At 38.2% G+C, this 17,086-nt stretch overlaps 1 protein-coding gene across 4 annotated transcripts in view; it reads right to left on the reverse strand.

Annotated features, from left to right (window-relative positions):
* The window catches only part of FNDC3A (fibronectin type III domain containing 3A), a 113,153-nt gene that overhangs the window by 74,019 nt on the left and 22,048 nt on the right, over positions 1-17,086 (reverse strand). The gene's annotated exons all lie outside the window — the stretch shown is intronic.

Genomic DNA, 17,086 nt, shown 5'->3' on the forward strand with positions numbered 1-17,086 from the left:
GTACATCTTCAGTCTCACTTGCATGTGCCTAAATACAGCAGGTGTCTCCCTCCTGATGTGAATCAGAGACAGATATCTCTATACACAACTCTTCAAAATTTTGGCCAAAAAATTTACTCTGTTAGTCTGCTCAAGTATATTGGGCTTGTTGCTTCTTCTTCACAAAGAAAACAGGAAACTTAATTGTTACTCATTTTAGGAATACCAGATCTTCCTCTTTTGTTTAATTTTGTCTTTTGCTATGTCTTTACATGTTCAGACTCCTTTTTTTTTGTGCCCAAAATAGCGAGGAAAAGGCTGGAATCACACAAATTCCTCCTCCTCTGTTAGAACTTTATAAATTCATTGAAAGATGACGCTTTTTACCCAAACATAGTTGCAAATTTCGGTCTATGGGGTTCAAGACCAGTTTAGCTCAGTTTTGGCCATGCACTTTGGAAATCCTACCTTGAATTGTTTTATGTGGTGCAGTTCTGTTACTACAAAAATACATCTTTTCAAAAACTTTAGGCTCTGTGAGGGAAAACAACAACGAACTGTATCACTACTTACATTTTATCATGTTGATAAATTTTCCTGATCATCTAAACTGTGTCAGCATATAACACGCAGTAAGAGTTCACACTTAATTTACCAACAAGATTTTAGAAGTGAGCTTCAAGTGAAGCTTGTATCTCTTCCAAAAATATTCTACTGCAGAGTTTATTGAAAGGGTTTGTAGTTAGCATTTTAGCAAGTGGATACCACCTTCAGACCAGGATGGAGGGAAATGTGAGTGATGAGCTCTAATTTCTTTTTCAGACCTCCCAAACAGATGTAACTTTTGAAAGACACATATTTCATTGACTTACTTTCCCCTCTCTTTGCTGCAATTTAAAGTTTTAGCTTGAAATTTAGCCTGGAAGTACTTAAAGCTTTGCGGGGGCATATACAAATCCCTGTCCATCCACATGTACAGAAAAATAGCCAGATTTCCACAAGTGTTTTGGCTGATTTAATATGCCCTGACTTCTGGAAGGAGCCATCCTGGCTGCAGTTGGCAAGCGATGTGGCAATCTACAAGTTTCACCTCATTGTGCTTGGTGTCCACAGCGTGAACTTTGAGAAGTGGGAAAGTTGTAAAGGTTTCAAGTTTTAGGGCAACAGCTGGAATTACTAAATATACTTTGAAGTAAGATGGAAGAGGGGATGAATAAAATGACTCCACTGTTTCCACTTCTTCAGTGCCGATGCCTGGCTCCTGAGGTCAGTGGCCTACGCAATGATGTTGCTTTGGGAACCTGCTATTCCTCCTCCTCCAGACACCTGCCCCAACTGCAGCAAGTAGGCCACGCGCCTCCCAATATTCTTTTAGAGCCTTTTCTCCTGTGTGAAAACCTTTGTTGTTGGCTTCACAGCACCTCAGAAGATAAAGACTCAACACTCCAGCTGTGGCATAACGCAGGGAGAGGGAGCACTGGTCAGCACGGGCTGTGCCATGTTGCAGTGGGTCTAGTGATGAAGTCCAGCATCGTTTTCAGGTTGTCTGTGGGTTTTCCATGCCTCTGAGGGCATCTGAATCCCAGACAACTGGGTGGGGAGATTGGCTGATTTAATGCACATTAAATAGATGCTCAGATCTCAGGAAGAGGAAATAAAGCTTTTTTATTATTATTTTTATTTTTATTTTTTCCAATGGACTATTAATCTGCCTGTACTTATTTGACTGGCTCCCACTTCCAGCCTTGCTTTTATGTTGTATGTTCCCATTTATATTTTACAACTGTTCCACTATAGGCTGTATTTGTTGCTAAGTATGCCATAAGAGTCTGAATCAGGGCTGTAGTAATTTCAGAAGTTTCAAAACCCATTGGTTTCAAAAGCCTTTGTTCTGGAGTAAAGCGTGTCAATGTGACCAGTCCTACTTCTATGCCTCATTGCTGCTGAAGCCCAGGGGTCATCACTGCTTTCAGAAGGGTATTTTTGACACTCTCACACCTCCTGAGTAGATACAACTTGTAAGAAGAAAAATTAAAGCTATTCCTATTTACAAAGAGAGCGGTATGCTTCTTGTCAGAGGAGATACCACCAAAGAGAGACAATCACTCCTAGGGATTCACTCTTAGGTAATAAAAGTCTACTGCACATAATCAGAGATGCAAGAAAATCTCTCTAATGGAAAAGATAACATGGCTCTTTCATAGCATCACGGTAGGCAAGTAAAACTTAAAGGTTTCTAGTATTTATAGGTCTTCCACCTCATTCTAGGAGACTTTCAGAGGCTTGCACATCTCATTGCCCAATGTGCTACCTCATCAACCCAGTGGTGTTAAGAAAATTGAGGCTCTCGTCTTTCACAGTGAATGTTCTCGATCTCAATCTCCTTCTTCTTCAATATCGTTATTGGCTGGGACTTAATGAAATGCTTTGGAAAACTTTAATGGTTGAGTATCTTTCCCTGTGCCTCATTCTTTTCGTGACAAATCCTGTTGCTTTTCTTGAAAACTCTGCTATCTGAAAGGCTAAACTTTCTATCAAAATCTAAAACCCCGCTATCCCAAAGCCAACATGCATTATTCTATCCACATTTCTGCTGCCTGCTCTTCTCAAGTAACTACGATAATCTGAAAAAACTTGTCATGTGCCAGTCTCAGTGGGAGGCACGTTCTACACAGCCTTCAAATGCCATTTCTCTTACTAAATCAACAAACACTAATTAAGGACTTCACAAGCTTAAAAGAATAATGGGAGCTTAAGACACTGAGTCCCTGATACAGGCTCTATAATCCTACAAACACATTTAAAGCACCACCAACTATAAAAAAAAGATGAAATTTAGAAATGTAATTTCTCAAAGCTAACACAACTTTGACTCAACATATTTTTGACTCAAGTTGAGAATATGTTAAGGTATTGCTACTAAGAAATGGAGTATTAGGTCAACTAATTTTGTGTCATTTTCACTAGGACTCTAAATTGTTTCCATTAAGCAGCTATTTAATAATGATCTACATGACCTCAGTACAGTTCCTGACAAAAAAAACCGTACAGAATACCTTTTCTGGGGAGATTAGCATACAGGTTGAAAATACTCAAGTGGAGCTACACATTTATTCTCAAAACTGTTACTGCATACATAAAACAAAATGGTCAGCTCACATGGCTAAATCTTGAAATATCTGTAGCATCAGTGGCCAAAGTCTATCACAGAGTTTAAGCAGTGAAATTTCATACTTTTCAATGGTACTTAATTCCTTCTACAAAGGACATTTTAGAAGATAAACTCAAATCAAATGAACAACATACTAAGCTTTTTAGTGGTTTAATTAAATTGGTATGGATTACAGAGGTTTCTTCTTAATGCGATATTAAAAGCAAAATCCATCCTGAAAACACAGAAAGGTATTGCAAAAAGAAAGAGTATCTATTAAAACCCCCTCTTTTAGCATGGAATATTGGACTTTTTTCCCCCTGGAGTTTAAAAATTCACTTCACTTCCCATCCATCCTCTGTCAGTTCAAGATACATAGCCTGGACTGGCATAGACCAGCTTCCCAACAGAACTCAATTGTGCCACATATTAGAGAGCTCAATATGGTTTTCCTGAAATCACTGCTTAAGCTCAGGCTGCTGCCCAAGCCAAATAAGAGCAGAAGAAATGCCCTCATGGTCTGGGTTGGTGGCCCAGGTCAGCAGTCCATTCTAGCACTTTATCTCCAACATATCAATTATATCAATTAATAGAAGGGCGAAGTAGCCTGGGCAGTTTCTGCAGTCCATCTTACTCACTGTCCATGAGTTTGCCTACTCATGGACAGTGAGTCCATGAGTCCAACTTTTGGAATCTGCTTATACTGTCTGCCTCCATAACCTCCTACAGCACTGAATTCCTGAAATTCACCTTTTAACCGTTTTAAACCAGTCTTCAACTACTTAAGCGTCTTTAGTTCTCGTACTATGGGATTTGCTGAACAGTTCATTTCACCTACCTCCTTCATTATTTTTAGATTTAGCAATTTCCCCTCCTTTTACCCCGTCTCTGTAAACTGAGGGATCCCAGTATTTGTCATCTCTAAGACAGCTGCTTCACCCTCTTGACCACACCAATGGTACCTAAAAACCACATCTGTATTAGCAAAGTGAGCTGTGCTCAGGAACATTCCCAGGTGCTGGAACAGGCACCTGCAAAGATGAACTACGTTATAGTAAGTCCTGATCACCATTTGGGTTGACGCCAGCAAGCACTCTCCTAGATGATGCTATAAACTGTTCCAGGGACCACTTTCACCAGGCAGTTTGCAGACAGATACTCCTTCTGGAGGAAAAAAAACAGTTTACTGGAACAGACTCATTCCATGACATTTAGCCTCAGTTTCTGGGAACATTCCTGAGCACACTTGAATTACTAATACGCAAACACTGCCTGACAGGAGCCTGGAGAAGCACTACAATGCTTGCTTATTTGGAGGACTAGTTAAGGGACATCCTCTTTATCAGCTCTGATCAATCTATTCCTCATCTAAATCAATTTGAGCTGCCTTATTTGACAAATCCACTCTTATAATACAATAATTCTATATATTTTTTAGTAATTTTTATCTCCCCAAAGAAACCCAAATTAAAATATAATTTTATTGTAGCACAACTAGTACGATCCAACCCTACAGAGACATGCAACATCGAGTTTGACATACTACCAACAGATGTACCAATAATTTAACAATAATTTCATCTGAAGATCTCATATATGATTTAGCTTTACTACACCAGTGTGAGATGGGATGAGAAAGTATTCAGATCTTCTATCTGAAGAATCAAAGGCAGTACGAATGCTCAAAGAGCAGCATGCTCAAAGTTCCCTATTTTTTATTCAGTTAGCTTTTAACTATCCGCGGGAGAAACTTCGGATGCTTTTGCAGACTGCACTAGAAAGGCAGCTGAATGCTTTTTCAAGTCGTTAGCTTATTTTTAACACCGAAGAAATACTTCTGATAAAAATGGCTGAAGTCAGAAAAAAAAAAAAAAAGACTAAGGATACAAACAACAAAAGATGGGTGGGAGACTAGTGCAGGCAGAGCTGCAGCTACCTGGGCTCTGAGCTGCTCCAATTTAAGGCCAAACATTAATGCTCATCTCCAGAAAGATCTACAAGTAACTTTTGTCAGCACAACCTGGAGGCTGAAGAAGTCAAAATAAGCTTCTTGGAGGTATTCTCACCACCAGCATGATCACAGCAATGGCTTCTAAAAGCAGAATGGTAATCATACAAAATGTAACCAGTTCATACCTTACTAGACTTTGTATTTATGTATGCCAAATACCTTCTTAAAAACCTCATGTTTTGCTCATGGCAGACAAATATGCAGGTTAACATTATTTCTTTATTGGACCAGAGTGGGGGGCAGACGTGAATTTTTAATACAGAGCTGTTTGGAATATGTTGGTTTGCAGACTAATTAAATATGGCCCAAAAGCCCATTAATCCACTGAAACAGCAATTTAAAATGACCCTTCCTTCCATCAATAAGATGGACACTTCTTCATGCCTCTCTACTTTCCCTTCCATCCTGCTGACTGAAGCAGTGCTGTGTTAGCAGTTTGCCAAATTTCCAGGTAGGTTCAGCGAGCTGACAGGAAGGAAAGGCAGCCCAAGACTTGTGGCATCACAAACATATATTTACATTACAGCATGCAGGGGAAAGTTTTCCCCATGCTTTCAGCCACAAAGAAAATGTGACAAACCATAGGCCCAGTTAGTGGCTGGTCACTGAGAAGAGGACATGCCATGGAAGACCACCAGAGGGTTAGCAAGCAAGACTGAAATAAATCCTATAGAAGTCATTGTGAAGCATCAGTAGCAAACTAGGATTAAACCTTGATGAAGGACCTACATGATGTGAAATACTTGCAGAGCAGGAAGACAAAAAAACCTTAATTTACAGGTGTGTTACTCCACTGTTTTAAGGTAACACCTTTCCATAGCAGAAACCATAAACACAATTAGAAGTCCAAATTTTTTCTGTCCCTATGGAGGAGAAAAGAAGTCAATCACACATTCCAATAGGTAAAATGTGAAATAAGTCAATGGTAAATTGGCTTATTAGGTAAAAACTTACCTAAAAACTACTTAGTAAAAGATGCCTAATTGCAAGTTTTACACATTTTTCTTCTTTTGCTCACCATTATAGACATTTAAAGGCAGCTCTCTACAGAACTGTCTAAAAAGGCATGGCTCCCTCCACAAATATACACATGTGCATGATACAGCCAGCCAGAAGGATGTTGCTCAAATGAAATCAACAGTCACAGGCAAAATAATCCTCACAAATATTCCGCGGCTTCTACCAAATACATATATGTAGTTCATTTGTGGAAGGAGATAGAATTTATTTTAAACAACTATATGTACAAAATGTTATTGCTAATATATATCCAGAGGTAATATTTTTAATTTACTGTTTAGATTCTCTAAGTCTAAACTTTGGTGGAAGTTAAAAAACACACCTGTCTGTGTCTAGAAGTATACTGATAGTCTTTCACGCAGGTATAAAAGTAAAGAAAATCCAAAATTAAGACATTTGCTAATCTTCTCCTCAACCCTGCTGCATAAATATACAAAGACCTACCTAATTTGTGGAGATGCTTGCAGATCAGATTTGAACAAGATTTATGAAAGAGCATCTAGTTTATCCTTACTACTTGAGGACAATTCTCACTATTACAAATTATAAGGCCACAGTTTAAATACCTGTATTTGTAAAAGGACAGGACTGAAATACAGTCGTAACTCTTATGAACCCACACAAACATTAAGAGATTCAATACAGACAGTCCAGTTTTGGTTACAAGTTCAATACTCGCAGCCACACTTCAAATTTGTTGTATTAAATTATGTTGCCCAAATGAGTGCTTCTATACTTACAAGCTTCACTGTCTGTATGAAAAGTTATTAGCTACTGAATATATAACACCATTTAAATATATATATTTAGTTTTCTGAATACCTGCTGATTTATCTCTAACCAGCAAAGTCTTACCTGGAAGATCAAAACTATCATTTTAGAGTTACTGGGATACAAGACAAGTCCTTTCATATTTGCATTAAAGAAAAATCTATAGATGTCAAGCTCTTTACATCTCTCAAAGATACATTTGTTCTCAAATGCATCCTTCAGTATCAAGGAGTATCAGTCTTTTGAAAGGAAAAAGAAAAACGTTAAGTTTGCTAAGTTTTTTAATACTGACTGAGGCTAAAGAAATCAATATACACTAAATATACACTAAATACTTAATGTAATATGAAGTTGAGGGATAAGCACACATGAGAACCAGAGCTCTTTTCTCTCTGCAGGCTACCACTGCCACAAAGACAAGAAAACCAAAGGAATCAGGCTGACTATCAGTGTAAAGAAATATTTGGAGTCCTTCCCTTTCCCCAGCCACTCACACCTCCCAATAAAGGGGAGGGGAACTGAATGAGTTCCCTGGTATCTCTGTCCAAAGGAGTTAGTTGTGCTTCATGAATTTACATATTTTTACAGAATGAGAGCGATCTGGGACAAGTTTTCCAACCAAGTTAAAAGCCTCTGAATACATTTAAGAAAAATGCTAAAAGATCTACAGCTATAGATCTACAGCTATAGATCCCAACCAAAAATGCAATCCTTCAGCAGCAAAACCAATTCATATTCTGGCACGCAAACTAAAACAATGAAAAACATGGGGAAGTTACAAATGCAAGGAGAAAGCAGGGAAAAAGCCAGGATATAATATATTAATTTTATCCACAAAAATCTAAAATCTAAAAACCTAAAATCAATACGAAGAGCCAAGAGTATGCCAGATTACAGCTGTGGTTAAGGCATATTTCAATGGAATATGTAGTGAGAGTGCTCCTGTACAATGAGAAGGGTTACAAATTGGAGCAAAGTGGTACTACTGAAAAGCAGAGCTCTGGTTTTCTCTGTTTTTGAGGCTTGTTTGCGTCTTTTTGGATGTCCCCCCACAACAAACAAAAAACCATCCTGGAAACCAAGAAGGCAAAGTGTCTCAAAGCATTTCACTGGACCCCTGATAACGTAACCTAAAAGCAATCACGATCTGCTTCTATATGAGCAGAAATAATGTTCTTTTCTGAAGGGGGTTTATTAGGAAAGCTGCAAGAGCCTCAGGGATGATTTTTTGGCTTGGTTTCTTTTTAATCTGAAAACATCTGTATTTAGCATTATTATGGTTAGAGGTGCTGAGTCAGTAGCAAATGTTTGTCAGCAAAAATCACAAATAACGTACTAAAATTGTGTCTTTAAACACAGTAGTAGAATACAGCAATGTTAAAAATGACAGCAGTGGTTTGTCTAAAAAAAAAATAAATACTGCAACTGAAATTAGCTCAGCAGTACTGATGAGCAGTATTTTCAGCCACAAGGACAAAGGTTTGTTCATTTCTGAACATTTCGCAGATTTAGGAAAAAACTGTAGCTAATTCTGACTTCAATTTTTTTTTAAATCCCTAACTAAAGCTGTTTAAAGGGTGGTACAGTCTCGCCTTTTGTGAGATGTATGCTGTACCTTTAACAGCCTGCCTGCAACCAGATTATAAAAGGGTGTATTTCTGGAAAAGGAAAACATAACACAATCCCCAACTTCCAGGCAGAGCCACATTTATGCTCTGTCATTAGCGCACGATCACAATTTTCTCCGCTAACCGCTCCAATCAAGACGTTAATTAGCGCCACGCTTCAATCCAGCATCCCGTTTCAAAAGCCTTAGCACTTGGACTTACTGTTGCTCGCATCCTTTTTATTTCTCTCATTCAACTGGTGCTACCCCAGTGCCAAAGGACGAAGGAAGGTTCAAGTCACCACTCCGGATGCTCCAGCCCGGTCCATTCACTACACGCGGAGGCGATCTTCGGTGATGTGCTGGGCGCTGCCCCCCCTTAGCAGGGCACCTTACCCTGAGCGCCACCGAGGATCTCCCTTTACCTTGCTCTCCGGCATCCACGGAGCATGCGGAGGCAGGATGCGAAAGGTAGGATCAATTAACGGTGTAGTCAGCGATACCTACCTCAAGCCTTCCTTCCTATCAAATTAGCCAACGTACAGTGAGCTTCCTGCTCGACACGAATGTATCATGTCACTATAGCAACTAAATCAACAAATAGCTGCTGCAGCATCTGCTTCGGGATCATCTCACGTCAGTCAACAGAAGGCTCGGGCTTAAGAGAACAAAGCTCCTGAATATATTCCCTCTCAGAAGCGCCTTTTCGGGCTATCCTCTCAATTCCCAGCTAGGAAGGAGCCCGCTTCTGACTTTATACTTGGATACGTGCTGCAGCTCGTGAGGGAAGAAGCCTGAAAGGAGGCGGGTGAGGAGCACTTCAGAAGAGAGTGAAAAATACAGCAAAGAAGTAATCAACCGGATTTTATCGTACTTGGTCTGTAATACTCTGTTACTCCATGCTGTGCATTTATTTGCTACATTAGGAGGCGTGAAAAGAGAAAAAAAAACACGTTTCCCAATTTGGCTTTAAAATCTCCTATTTACATATATCTGCCTCGAGTAATACTGTCACCAGAAATACCTTTTATTAGGTATTAATATTTAAGGCGTTGCAGGTGCTGACAGAGATGTTCCCCCCCCCCCATTAGTCTCCCCTAAGGAGTGGAACTGAACTGAAAACATCCATATCTGACATTTTCATCCATTTCTGACATTTTCATCACATTTCTGATGATTTAGCATCTGCTGTCTGTAATCCCAACCATAGCAGGGGTCCACTGGCGTGCTCTCACCTGTAGGAAGACAGCTAGGTAGGGGGAAACGCTCAACCCTCCCTCCCTGTAATGTGAGAAATTACTTCAAATACTAGATAAAACTTTAAGCATAACCTCATACCAAAGTCCTAGTCCATAAGCAGATGTGAAAGACGTAAGCAGCCTGGTACTTGGAACGTGAGAAGGTTAGATTACCAACTGGATGTTGCCTGAGGTGTAGAAAATTAAAAAAATATTTGGACAGTAATGCCCAAACTTTATATAAAGGGGCTCAAGCCTACAGCCCAGTTAAAACAAAGACGTAACTTTCCAGTACTCCAAGTTCAAGTCACATTCCCAACGTTTCATCAACAAAATATTCTTTAACAAGTAAAAGTTTTCCAGGCTCAAGAGAAGTTTCACATCCAACATCATTTCATTACTGAAAACATTTATTTTTTTGTTTCAAAAGGGGCTGTTTTCGTTCGAAGTACAAGGAAAATTTTGTTACAAGGAAAATTACGTCTCCCTTGGTTCCTCAGAGCATGGTCCAAAAAAAAGGGAAAACTGAACATCAGGTCAGGGTAACTCTACGACAGTTCTGATGTTGACTTCTTGTGATCTGTGGGTTTGTGGCCTCCTCTGTGCCATGTCTGCACGTCCCTAAAAGCTACTGATCAAAGAACACTGCGATACTTCAGGGTTGTTACTCATTAGCAGCACAGGAATTGACAGATGGAACCACATCTGTGGTCCAGCCAAGGTGATGTCAGCTACAAACATTGCACAAGTCACTTTTCCATTGATTATGTTCAAAATATGCTGTCCCTATTACGATGCTAATGAGGCTAAGGACAACACTTTTCCAGAATGAAACCCACTAACGTTTAGAAAACTGATTAAATGGAAAAATGCAAAAGAGCTATTTAATAGGTACTACAGACAGCATAAGAATATAAATTAAGAAAAAACACCAACAACTGATAAAAAGCTGGATTAAAACAGCGTCTTAAGCCTTCGGCAATTCAAAACAATTCCAAGAATTTCATGTTTGTCAGGAATATCTAATTCTCTCTAAAAGTCATCTTTCATAAATTTCTCTAGCTCTATCCTCTTTTAGACTTTCTCCTTTCCCATTTATGTTGGCTAACAACCAGTAAGGAGTTCTGAAAACTTTAGGTTGAGTTCTGTGCTATATCATTTCTATTCATGGCTAAAGACACAACATTTCTGTGGTATTTATAAGGAAAAGTAACACTAGAATTTTGTCTTCAGTCCTCTTCTGTTTTTGTTATGATTGATAGAAGAAAACAAGCTTCTCAAGCTTATTTACAGATGTCCTACAGATACTTTTCACTACCCAAATGACATTATTCAATGCTCTTAATAATAAAGTTCTAAAATCTTACTGTATTCCACCAAGCTTATTTGAACAAATTTCAATTTATGGATTTCACACAACTGAACATTTTTCTACCCTAGCATCTGCTAGCACTGACTGATAACCAAGAGAAATCTAGCTGCTCTACTGAGATTAACACTTCCCAAAGAAAAACAGGAACGTAAAGGTTGTTAACAAATCTTGATTTTTGGGACTGTGGAGGAAATCCATAAAGAATTATGTAAATGTCCACATAATTAAGTTGAAGTAATGATTCACACGTTTGGGATTTAAAACTAAAACAAAAGGAGAACCAGACTACTTCATGGCTTCTTCCTCACTTTCTTGAGGACATCTTGTCAACTCCTAAGGCATCGGGGGTGCCAGCAAGCGACTCTGTTTCCTATTTCTAAAAAGAATTTGATGCAACAAAATTAGCAAACATTTAATCTTTAATCACTGCTACAAAATGCTGTCAGCACAACTACATGCACTAAGACCATCAAATATCCCTAGACGCAACTGGAAGAAGAAGAGGTTGGAAAGATGAACCACTGTTCAACAGCACTGACATTTGAAAACTACAGATTTTGGTAAGTTTTTGCTCCTTTATATAGTAAAGCTGGTTGGAAAGATCTGAGAATTGGTGATAATTTTTTCTAAGAATATGGCAATTTTTTTATGGAAAAGTTTTTAAAATTATTATTGAACTCATCCATTCCCCCTCACCTCTTCCACATGAAGAGCAGAGCCTTCTCCATGTGAAAGATGAGCTGAAAACTGATCACAGGATAAAAAAAAAAAAAAGATGGTTTGGAGAGCTAAAGCCTTCTTTTGTAAAAATAGAAAGTCTTCTGAGAAGAACCAGTAAAAAGATAAATGTTAAAATCTGCATCTTATGTCACTGACAAACATGTCCAAGACTTGTTAGTGCCTATGTATAACAGTGTCAGTGTATGTTCTACAAGTGCCTTTGTCTCTTGCTTTATTGATGAAAAATATTTACATTTTTTATGTACTTTGTCTCTGTTTTGTCTCTTCTCTTCTGCATTCCGCGATTCTCAAAGCTTGGCTAAGCAAAGTTTTATTTGTCTCATTTACAGCAAACCCAATCTGTTTCATTAGCATAGAAACAGGCTGTGGTTAGTGGATAGCGCACAGAAGATTTGCTACTTAAAATAATCCAACTGTAATATCTTTAAATCACGAAAAACTAAAAATGTAATGGTAACAGAAGTGTTTCAAAGAATCTGGATAATGAAACCAACACACATTTTGTGTTTCAAAGTTTTAAGCTAATCCTTGCTTACAGGGAAGTAAAAAGAAACTGTGTTATGGGCAGTCTCTGAACTCTGGAAATTTCTGAGGCATCTGGCCATGGCCAGCGGTTAGAAATACCAACCTCTGTAAATAAAAACTAGAAGACTTGAAGCAGATTATTTTTATTTCACCATGGTTTGTTGAAGTCCACTGGACTAGATCTTCACAATGCTAAGCAAAACTGGATGAGGGACAGAGCTCATACTATACAAAGTGGTAAGGGCTAAGCTTCCAGCTAATACTTAATGTACTGGGGATAGACAGTCTCCTCAATAGGCACTTTCCATAAATCTGCTTTATTTGCAACAAGCTGAAGCAGAATCAGAGAACAAACTTCCATTTAAGTTGTACCCAGATGGATTAAAATGGTAGAAGACTGCCAATTTCATTTTGGAAAACTAATTTAACAGAAATTTTTGCCTTAAGTGAAAGTGACAAAAAAAACCCAACCACCTTCCTGTTGCTCAAGAAGCTACAGATATATAGAAAGATGTTTAAATGCTTAGATAAATCAAAAAATCGTGTTATATTTCCTGTACTTTGACTGCAAGCTGTACCAGCAGTTGCCACGTAAAGTACTCCGCAAAATACGTATTATTTATTCGGTGTTCAAAAACCTACTTCGGCGGGCAAAAACCTACTTTTTTTTAAAACCCTCAGTCTTTCTGAATTTGTTCTGGAGATCTTAATGCTGGGAAGATCTTATTTGCTGGTTAGCACGCATTTGAAAAAAGCTGAACTGTTGTGACAGCTTTATAGAGTTGCTAGTATTTTGCCTCCATACAATACCTAACAATAAAAAAAAATCTTGCAAACATTATAAAAGCTAGCAGAGATTAAGAAATGGAGGTAAACAGTTAAAAACTCTTCAAGTGATGATGCAAGTCAATGGCATTCTTCACCTACAAGAATTTCTTTGTCCAGATATTACTGACATGGCTGAAGACGTGCAACCGGTTTGGCATTTATGAGAAACAATATACAAGATTATAAAGCAGTCATAATCAACCTTTGGCCTAACAGCTGAACACATTATTTCAGAAAGGTCATAAAGCTACGATTGATTCTCCCTACGTAGGCTGAGGCAGAGCCCTTTCAGCACGTATCCTGATCCCTTTCAGGCTATTTCTCCCCCTTGCAACCAAGAAGTTAAATCACCATTGGGTTACTCTGGTGGAGATCCTCACCAATTACACAGAAGCAGCACTGATTCTGGCTGTGAAACCTATTTTCTCTAATTTATATCAGAGTTATTTCAATCATTATTAAATGATGGGAGAGAAGATACAACCTTCTTCTTTTCTCCATATCTTGACAAAGACATTTTAGGTTACAGAACTCAACAACAACTAAGAATTTGAATTAAAGTATAAATATCCTTTAAAAAACGATTCCTCTCCCGCAATGCAACTGTAAAATTAAGGGAAAAAAATACATAAACAAGATGAAACAGAGTACGGACATTTGTTTTCTAAGAAGTTTGCAACATTTGAAAATTACGTAAGTCATTGGTTAATCAAGTATATGGACTAGAAGAGAATTCTCTATTTCCCAACACTACTGATGACAGCTCAGATTCCTATTTGGTGGTACAGCAATAAGGTGAAAGACAACAGGATTAAGGACTGCTATTTAAGGTAGAAATGTTAAATCCAGACCACAAAACGAAGTGTCAAAAGAAGAGCTACATTCTAAAGTTATTCAAAATAGGATTTCATCAAAAAAACAAGTATGAGTTTCTATATCTAGCTTCTGAAATAGCTTTTTAAAATTTCCCTCTTCTAAAAGTGCTCCCCATACATACAGTTTTGTGTAGATCTGTGTATCACAACACTGTGTGACAACAGCAACCACAGTCAGAAAATAAATTGAAGGCTCTGGCCTTCAGTTCTCAGGTTGGGAAGGCTTGGTCAGTCCTGGACCAAGGGGTCAGTGGGAGGAATCACCACAGCCCATAGTCCTTTCCTGTGTCTTTTCTCCTCTACTTTCAAAAAGGAAGGAAGAGAAATTAGAGCCAAAGGCCATTTTTATTATGGTGCATAAACCCCAATCTACTTCCTTTCACTTCCTCCCGAAGGATGTAATTCTGTCTGCTCTATAAAATGTATAATTCTGGAATATGCAGAAGGGTAGATGGACTTTGCTCAGTTAAAAATTGAGAAATGTCTTAATCACCAGGAAAAACAGGCTTTAGCTAGCAATGGATCTACTTCAGATGACTTGTTTGCAAAGAGTCTAATTCTGACATATTTGAAGAGTTGAGTTTCTGTAATTAAAAATAACTTTGCAAAGCAGTTGCATTTTTTTCTACAATTTACGAAGAGATTACAATATCCATCTTCTGAGAGGGAACCTGAAGAACCCAATGGAACCCGATGTAAACAGTAAGGGCAACTCTGTAGGATGCAGGTTTGACTCTGGTTTACCTAACACCAAGTGTCCTGTTGCACAAAGAGGAGCCATCAACATGCCCGAGTCCAGGAGAGGAATACAAATCTTACTGACAGAGGAGCACAGACTCAGGAACCCACTTGCAACAGACCTCAGAGAGGAACTGGCCTACCTCAACACTTGCAGCTCTGGGCAACATGCACCTTCTCATCTCATTAAGAGAAGCACACAGATCTTTAGTCACCTTCCTAAAATAAGGAAGAGATCATCTTCCAGACACGCTTATTATTCCCCATTGGCTGTATTAACAAGAAAGAATGACTAACGCTGACTTTGAGTCTGATTTTCCCGTGTCATCCAAATCTCCCAAATGTCAGCTTCTGGAAGAGATTCATTCCACAAGGGGAACCCCTGCCCCAAGTACCTTGGGAGGAATCTAACCATATCAGAGACCAAAACTGATTCAGGACTCACAGCATGCAAATTAAATCAAACATTTAGAGAGTAAGAGGAGGACTATTCAAATAAGTTTTATGAGGTTATTTCATTCCATGAATTTTCATGCTGAACACAAGTAAGAAGACTTGGACTACATAGCCTCCACCCTTGTTCCTAGTTTTTTTTTTTTTTTTTTGCAGTAAATACTAAAATAAATATATTTGCATGCAAATTTAAATCATGTACTAAATCAAATGCTACTTTTTGCTTGCTACCCAAGAGCAGCACAGTGTTCATACATAACTAAACCCAAAAGAGTTTTGAATCCTTTCACTTGCTCCTGAGAATGACAGCCTCTTCTTGGAAATGTAAAGCAAACTTTTAGTGCGTTTGCAATCAAAGATGAAGCTTAAATATATAAGAGAAAAATCTGTTCTAAAAGGCAACAAGAAGTCTACGCTTAACTGAGACAAAACTTCACTCTTCCTGACCAGAAGAATATGAACAACTCAGACACAGCAAGGATATAGTAACCTTGAGGCACCAAAACTTACATCCTCACAGTCTTTTTTTTTTTTTTTAAATAATAACCAACAACTTTTACAGAAAATTTTATTTTGTGTATGGAATGCCCCATACAAGTTTGATTATGTATTTTTCCAGTGATATTTGCTACACAAAAGTACTAATCAACACTGGAAGAAAAATGAAGTCTGATAATCAGCTTCCATATGCTGGAGCTGCAGCATTATATGCAGAAGAGTTCCAATGATTCCAGTGAACATAATTCTGTTGCATTTCAATGCTGTGAAGTCACTGAAGGATGGAAGGATGGAAGAATAATTGTTAACTAAAACAAGCTTTAATGAACTCCCCCTCTAAGTTAGACTTATCTGCCAACTCAATGGAGACAAAGAGGATGTAAAAAAAAAAAAAAAAGATGACAGAAGCAGCCATGCATGTTCTCTGTGAAATCAAAACAAAGATAAAGGAAAGGAAAACAGAACAATATGGAAAGCTGCGAAAACAGTTATAACATTGTATGTTGTTAAACAACTTTTAACACAGATTTTTTCTTATAGAGGAAAAAGATCACGAAACATATGCAGTTCTAGGCTTGATTTTCAGCAGCAAGGCAAAAACAAAGCAAGCTGGAACTTGATAATGTACCATATGCTTTTCAGAAACAGAAGCATCAGACCTAAAACTGAAGAAAAGCATTTAGTAACCTAGTTCAGATCTTCGTTATATTTCTTCTGTAACTCCACATACGCAAACAAGTAATTAATAAGCCAAAAAAGAGGATTCTTTTTTGAATTACTTGTTCTTATAGCTATTACTCTGCTGAAGACCGTGTTAAAAGGTTAATGTAACTTCAAGATCAAAAGTCTTAACACTTGAAGAAATTCATTTTAGAAGTAACTTGTAGATTTAATGCTAAATACCTATTTCAGTTCAAAGAATTTGCACTTCAACTCGCATGCTGTGTATATACGCACACAACATATATATCACACATAAACACAGTGGGATTTTTCGAAATCCTACTAAGCATCTAAACACCTGAATAAAGTTTGGAAGGTAAGTGACCAGCTTCACAGGCTGGAAGTACTACTTTATGACTATGTCTTGCTGAGAAATAAAGCTGACTGAAGGTGAAGCACTTTGTGTCCCATTCCCCAAAGAAAAGGCAACAGCACCCTGCGTAGCCCATTACCTGTTAACTATCTGTGGTTTTGGTAATAAAGGACATCAAATCTATATAGGGATGTCTCACTGCAACTATTAGCTTTAGTGGGAAGATGCAAAGAGGGCCCAGAAC

This window comes from Aythya marila (genome assembly GCF_965140915.1).
Source record: "Aythya marila genome assembly, chromosome: 1".
Classification (NCBI taxonomy): domain Eukaryota; kingdom Metazoa; phylum Chordata; class Aves; order Anseriformes; family Anatidae; genus Aythya; species Aythya marila.